The sequence below is a fragment of the Myotis yumanensis genome, unplaced genomic scaffold (genome assembly GCF_028538775.1).
Source record: "Myotis yumanensis isolate MYYU_CA2020_CCGP unplaced genomic scaffold, mMyoYum1.0.hap1 SCAF_11, whole genome shotgun sequence".
NCBI lineage: Eukaryota > Metazoa > Chordata > Mammalia > Chiroptera > Vespertilionidae > Myotis > Myotis yumanensis.
The window spans coordinates 51742653-51750689 of NW_027223762.1; the positions used below are offsets into that span (position 1 = coordinate 51742653).

At 39.9% G+C, this 8037-nt stretch overlaps 1 pseudogene; it reads left to right on the forward strand.

The window, feature by feature from the left end:
• The first annotated feature begins 5037 nt into the window (after positions 1 to 5037).
• On the forward strand, positions 5038 to 6057 carry LOC139019246 (heterogeneous nuclear ribonucleoprotein A/B pseudogene; annotated as a pseudogene).
• Positions 6058 to 8037: the final 1980 nt, after the last annotated feature.

Sequence of the window (8037 nt, forward strand, 5' to 3'; positions counted from 1 at the left end):
CTCTAAAGCCCAGGATCTTTTCACTGTTCACTATTGCTGCTTTCCACAGAGGATGAGCCTCTTAAATATAGTGACAGAATATACATATTTGGGTAGCAAAAACCACCTTCAGCTTCTCTATAACTTACAAGATAATAAAAATCTAACATTAGGTGAATTAATTTTAAAGAATTTTTGCTTGATGTACTCAGTGGATAACCAAACTAACCAATCTTCATTCCTGTTTTTAAATATATGGTTTCTTTTTCTTCCTATTATTTATTTCCTCTCATGTCTGTTATATACATACACACAAAGCCAAAAGTATTCAATTTTTCTGTCTTTTGGTCACATGCCAAATATAATTTCAGCAGCAACTGTATTAGCCAATACTGTAATTGCATCATTCATTTCACTAATCTCAAAATATTTTGTTTTGTTTACACTAAAAGCATGGAAAGATGGATAAAACTTGTCATTAATTATTGTTTTAAAATGGACTTTAACAGAATTGATTTTTACTACAACAACCGTGATCAAAAGAAAAAAATTGAGTTTCAGTAGAACTGGGTAGAAATATCATCATACATTTTAAAAAGATCACAAGAGGCCAGCAGATAGAATGACTTGGGTTACTGAGCCTGAGCAGACAATTCCAGAACCAATTATTTAGGTCACAGCCCTCATTAGCATAGCAATACATTCATTTTCTCAATGTTACACTGTTTGGAGCCTTCCATTTTCTTAGTTATAAATGCATTAAAAATATCCCATTGAAGTGATACTTTCCTGGACACTTTTCAAACCAAATAGCAGATATTATATTCCAACTAGAGGCTTAATGCACAAATTCATGCACTGGTGGGGTCCCTTGGCCTGGCTGGAGATTGGAGCCCATGGGGGGAGCTGGCCAGGGGGAGGGAATGTGGGAGGCTTGCTGGCCAGCACCCCAATTGGGGCTGATGGGGGGGGGCAGCCAGCAGGAGGGAGGGACCATGGGAAGTTGGCCAGCCATGGGAGGTTGGCTGTGGGAGCACACTAACCACTAGGGGGCAGATCCTGCACTGAGCATCTGCCTTCTGGTGGTTAGTGTGTATCATAGCAACCAGTCGACCAGTTGTTCAGTCGTTCAGTCATTTAGGCTTTTATATATACATATATATATTGGAAAATTCTTAGTATGCAAGGAATTATGTGAAAGGTAATAAAGTTATGAGTAGATTTAGTCTTGCTCTCAACAGTCCAAGGGTCACCTCCAACAAACTCAGCTTTGTTAAAACCTGAAGTAACTTCTGTGGTGGCCCTGCAATGATGCCTAGCATGTTTAAATCACTGTGAAATTTAAACTGGGTGCAATCAATTTTCTAAGGAATGACAACCATCTGTCTGGAATAAAAGATGATGCACCTTCAGTAATCTTTAGCTACTCTTTGTTTAAATCCTAATTTACATAAAAAGACTGGGTGCAACCATAACAAAATATTCTTTGAGTTTTAAACTGAAAGTGGGAAAGTAATAACTTACACAAATTAATTTTAATGAAAATGTTCACACATTCAAAAATGATGAATATTACTTAAAAATATTCAGTCTCGTATTTAAAAATTTCTTCAAAACTGTGTTGCCGTCAAACATGACAAATATTTTCAAGACCCTTTTATATTCCCATTGGATCTAAATACTCTTTTCCTCCCTAGAGGCAATCATTACTATAAAAGTGATTTGTGTCTTTGCAGTAAATGTTTTCATAGTATATTACATTTGTATATGTTCATAAACAAATTTACTGTTGTTTTGCATGCCATTAAATCTACATTAAATCTATCACGCTCCATATATCATTCTGAATGTCTCCTATGTATTCTAACACAAGGTATTTTCTACTTATTAGTTACTTAGGTTTACTCTGTGGTTTTACATCTATGAATATATTATAATAAATGATAGATTCTCCTGTTGATAAACATATTGGTCAGCTTTTTGTGATTGCAAATAATTCTGCAATTAGATCATCATCTTCTAGTACATGCCAAAAGGCTCTGTATGTTATATTCTAAAGTGACATTTCTGTTTATCTGCAAATCAACTTCATATTGCAAAAATTTTCTCCAATTAGATTGTACCAATTCAAACTATTAGCAGTTTCTGTGAGTTCGAATTTCCCTGAATCCTTGCCCACTTTTGATCGGTCTTTAATTGTTCCATATTGTTTTTAGAATTCAATTATTAAATTCTATGGAAATCCTTGTAAGGGCTGTAATTAAAGTGACTGAAATTTTAGCTTAATTTGTGAAAAAAATTTCTTTATAGTATTGAAACTTTGAACTCAAGTATATATGTTTCATAATTATTTAGATCTCCTCCCATGCCTTTAGCAGCACTTTTTTAAACAAAGGGAAAACACTGGGGGTTGGCAGTGACTCTTTGACTCAATCTAAACGTAGAGTGAACACTGAGATGGGCCCTGACCACTTTCTTAGAAGATCACCAAGTCTAGGGTGTGTAATTATTTTCCTTGGAATCACAGTTTTACGCCTTGAGTCATCTTTCAAACTCAGCCAGCATGCCCTGTGGGGTGAGGCTTTGGGGTGAAATGTGTAGTGGTTGGGAGTCTGTCAATAACAAAATGAACTGAGAAAGTTTGACTTCTGTTTAACTCCAAACTGACAATCCCTACCATGAATGTGCCCATGAAAATTTTAATCTGAAAAAAATATCTAATATTTTAAAAGTTTCATAGAAATTTTATTTAGCTACACAAGTCACTTAAACATCATTTTTATGCTGTATAGCTTGTACTCAATGAAGTGATAGTAGTCATTTCCTGCTGGTAAGACTGTTAATATGATTAATCTTTGATTACTAATTTAGGTTGTATTTTTTTAATTAAATATTTCAAAATGCTTAGTCCTTATAGAAGAAAAAAATAGTAAATGAGTGTGTGATGATAAAATACATTGGCAGCCTCTGTACTAGATATCCTCTAGACCAGTGTCTGTTTCAGGCTTGATACTCTATCTACAACTTAGTGAGTAATGGTAGGGTCCTAAACTGGGAGACAAGCTATAGGAAGTAATTTTCACAGACTGGATCTCTTTGCTCTGTCCCATGACCACAGTCATTCATTCTAATGGCTAACTACAGGTGCTTCAAAATGGACAGCACAGGAGGTGATATGATTGATTATACACAACATGATCTTGTTAAAAGTTTGTAATTTGTTATAGTTTATTTATGAGTTTGAGCATTGGGTGTGTGATAGAAAAAGAGCTTGACTTTTTTTATTTGGTGACTTTCAATTAAATATCATTTTTAAAGAGGTGCTTTGAGAACTAATACATGGTAGAAACCAGAGAAAAAAATACAATTCCCCACCATCAAGATGTAACCACTGTTAAAAGTTGGTATATTTCTGTCAGGTCTATAACTGTGAGAGGATTGTAAAAATAAATATTAATATTAATTCTTTAATTTAACACATATTTGTGGAGTGCAAATTCTAGGCCAGGCACAGTTCTAGATATTGGAGATACTGTGAAAACCAATACTTCCCTGTCCATGTCCAGCTTACACTGTAGTAAGAGACAGAAAAGCAAGATAAGCACTAACTGAATGATATGTTAGAGATAAGAACTAAATAGAAACATAAAAAGATGAAGGGGAATTTGGGAAGGAAAGGGTGCAATTTGAGATAGTGTTGCCAGAGAAGTCCTCAATGGGAATGTAATTGTGCATTAATCATTGATGTAAGTCAAATTCTTAATCTGAAGTTCTCGATGATGTGCCCTTGCTTCAGAAAGGATTGAACTTTTGCTTCTGTCAGAAGTCCTCGTAGCCTCCATACATTTCACAATCGGAGCTGACATGCAGTTGGGCTTTAGTTTTCATTAGAGTTTCCCAAGCTCCATTTTGCCCTATCCCTTTATTGCCATTCTTCAAAGTCTTCCAACTAAATCTGGGATTTTACCCAGGATGCTTCTTGGTGGATCCTGAACTGTAATTGTTGTTCCTTGAACCACGAGTCTGTAAAGTCTCTGCTCAGCCTCTCAGTCTCTTTCACACACAACTTGTGCATCAGCAAACATTCAAGAGACTAGCAGGCTCATTGTCTCTGCATCCCTTTTAAAGGGATCTTGGGCCTTATAAGTGCTCCGTGCCTTTGTAGCTTCTTAATTCCTCCAATCAAATTCCATGTTGTCCAAGATTTCTACTTATTATGTGCAGAGTGTGCATTCATCAAGATCCTCTGCCATCAACAGAGATAGAAATAAACCCTTTTCTTTTCAGTCTATAACTTAATCCTATCCTGTATTTGGGCCTGGTTTTTCCTCCTCTCAAGACACATGTCCAGTCTTCCCTAGAATTAAAATATTGTAGGGCTGGAAAAGACCATTGCTTTTACTACATGAGATGTGGGGATAGAGATAAGGACCTGAGGATTTAAATTATTCTTATATAAACACTCAACTCTCTCACACATTTTACCATTTGTAGAATATAGTCTTGAAAACGAGGCCATTTAAAAAATAATACATTTATTTAAGATAATACATTTGGATGGACTATAAAACATGTCCAATCGTGATCGGTCTTGCTGGAAGCCGGTCCATCCTTGCTGCTTGACACAGTGGCTGCAGGGAAGAAACATCTGCACAGCATATGCTTCAAGGGACCTGGCGTATATGACATACTGTTCTTAATATGTTTGCTTCCCTTCTTGGCGCTATGTGTTTTAACTAAGGTCACCTCTCCAAGAAAGGTTGTTTCCCCAGGTAGGAATTTTTCCCTGAAGTTAGGGAGGGAATAAAACCCCTTAACTAAGTGCCAGGTGGGTAGTTAATCACTTTAACTACGAACAATCATGCTTAAGCTACATAATCTTTACTCCCTGGAATGGAGATAAGAAACGCCCTTAACCTTTGGAATAGAAATTGATAGGATTAAAATCAACTGGTATAAATGCAGATGTAACAAGACAATAAAACACAGAACTTGGAGGCAGCGGTACCGTGCGGGCCTAAGCAAGTCTTTCGGACAGAGCCGCCACGCTCCGGTCTAATGTCGGAAACCGGTGAGGAGCAGCTCATGGAGACTGGTGAGGAGCAGCTCATGGAGACAATGGGTGCCACCGAGAACGGGCAGGAGGCTGCCCTGGTAGGCGAGTCGCTGGCCCGGCTGGACAGCGGGGCTGAGGCCAGTGCTGGAGGTGGGAGCGCGGCACCTCCGGCCAGCAATCAGAACGGCACTGAGGGCGACAAGATCAACGCCAGCAAGGAAGAGGAGGATGCAGGAAAAATGTTTGTTGGTCACCTGAGCTGGGATACCAGCACAAAGGACCTGAAGGATTATTTTACCAAATTTGGAGAGGTCGTTGACTGTACCATAAAAAAGGATCCCAACACTGGCCGGTCCAAAGGATTTGGGTTTATTCTCTTCAGAGATGCAGCTAGTGTGGAGAAGGTCCTCGACCAGAAGGAGCACCGGCTGGATGGCCGTGTCATCGACCCCAAAAAGGCGATGGCCATGAAGAAGGAGCCTGTAAAGAAAATGTTTGTGGGGGGTCTGAATCCTGAAGCCACTGAGGACAAAATCAGAGAGTACTTTGGCGAGTTTGGGGAGATCGAGGCCATCGATCTTCCAATGGATCCAAAGTCAAACAAACGACGAGGTTTTGTTTTCATCACCTTTAAAGAGGAAGAACCTGTGAAGAAGGTCCTAGAGAAAAAGTTCCACACCATCAGTGGAAGTAAGTGTGAAATCGAGGTGGCTCTGCCCAGAAAAGTCTATCAACAGCAGCAGAATGGCTCTGGGGGCCATGGAAACCGCAACAGAGGGAACCGAGGCCGTGGCGGTGGAAGTGGAGGAGGTCGGAGTCAGAGTTTTAATCAGGGCTACGGCAACTACTGGAACCAGGACTACGGCTGCCAGCCTGGCTACGGGCCCTGCCATGGCGGCTACGACTACTCGCCCTATGGCTATTACGGCTACGGCCCCGGATACGACTACAGACAGGGTAGGACGAATTACGGAAAGAGCCGGCGACGTGGTGGCCATCAGAATAACTACAAGCCATACTGAGGCTTCGCAAGAGCGCCAGCCTGACTGCACACGCTTTGTTTGGATATTGAGTAAACACAAACAATTATGTACCAAATTTCACTTGGCATACTTTCTATGGCCTGTCCCATGTGCATCTTATTTAAAATTTTAAATAAAATTTCCCCCCTGGAAACCACTCTCTTGGTTACTATTCCCAGAGCTCTAGTTGTTTTAGGCCGCGTGTGGTGTCTCAGAGGCCAGAGCGGCTTTGTGGGCTGATTTTATTACCGGGTTACCCCGAACCAGATGGGAGGGTCAGTTTCCTCTGCCTCTCTGCATCCTGGACTTGTGGACCCTGGTTGTAAAAAAGTCTATCTTTGGAAACCAGTGTCACCTTTTTTCACCTTTTAATTTTATATTATTCGTGTCATACATTTCCTGTAATGGAAGTGTTAATTTTACTGTACTTTTTGGTACCTTTTGGGAATCTAATGTATTGTAAGGTATTTTACACGTGTCCTGATTTTGCCACGACCTGGATATTGAAGCTATCCAAGCTTTTGAAATAAAAATGTAAAAACCCCTAAAAAAATAAATAAATAAAACACAGAACTTGGCTAGAGAACCTGGTTAGGCTGCTGATCAACTGAGCACTGTCTCCGTGTCATTCCTTCTTCACCGACTCCGTCCACACCTTTGGGAAGGAACCCCTGGACCTGCTGGGGCTGGACCCCAACACGGTCTGCAAATGAATGTGTTTATCCCTTACATCACACAGAAGCTGAGAAGCTGCACATTTTATTAATCCCAGGACATGGCACTACTGGAACCAAAAATATGCACTACTTGACTCACACTTTGTTTCTAAGTCAATTGTGATTATATTGTATTTCGTCAGAGAGAAGATGCCCCCAACTATTAGAAATATTATTATTTTATTAATTGCTAAGAAAGAAAATACTTCTTATAAGACTTTCGCATGGCATCAATTTTAAGAGTCATCTTAAATTCAGATAAATTAAAACTTTAACATTTATGAAAAATTGTAAGACAAAGAAATAAACCACGTAGGGCCAGATTCACCCCTTCATTATCGATGAAGCTGTTTTTAGAAGTGTGTTACATTTGGGATGATAACTTCTTCGTACTGAACCCCAGAAATAGCAGACGTCACCCAGCAGAGCTTAGCACTGCAGGACTCCCCACCCAGCAGTCCTGTATCATGGACGGGTAAAGAGAATATACCGTACACTCCTTACAGGCAGGTCAGTTGTAAGAGGAAGAAGAAAAAAATAAGTTGTGCTCTGCACACCTAATTTTTTTTCTCCCAAACTCACCAAACAGATGTCACTTCACCTCTTTCAGGATACAAGCAGAGAGGCAGATGGTTGTCCCTGAGTTCCTCCTGAGCAAAGGGATTGTGAATCATGAGGTGGTAGGGAGGAAATACCCCTCTGAACAGATAGGTACAATGATTAAAAGTAGAAATTCTGTTTTTCTTCTTGTAGTTCTGCTCCAGTGATGATGGCCTCAATTCAGTCCTGGGATGTTTATTAGAAACAATATTCCAAGACATTCCAAGATTATTCTGTATGAGAAGGAGTAAAATTCAAGTGATGGGAGAAATCTATGAAGGATATAAAGTGTAGAATGTGAGAAACAAAAGATATACCTCTCTCACCTTAATAGGAAATTATCTCCCCCAAAGGGGAGATGACCGAGACAGGGTCACACTGATCCCTGAGCACAAAGCCAGAAACTCCATCTGCTCTCCTAAAAGGCTTACACTGCCCTGGAGCAGTTGACACAATCCTCTTGTCTCATTTTCCAGGTGCCACCAATTGCCTGTCCATAAGAAAAACACTGACTCACAGGCACCAGAGAACTGGAGAGCGAAGGCAGAAACCTGGCTGAGTTGACATTTCCCTGCTGCATTGCTTTGTGTTCCTCTCTTATGTGCATTAGCCTCTCCCCATTGGCCTTAGACCTCAAGTGCTTCTTGTACCCACATGTCTCCTC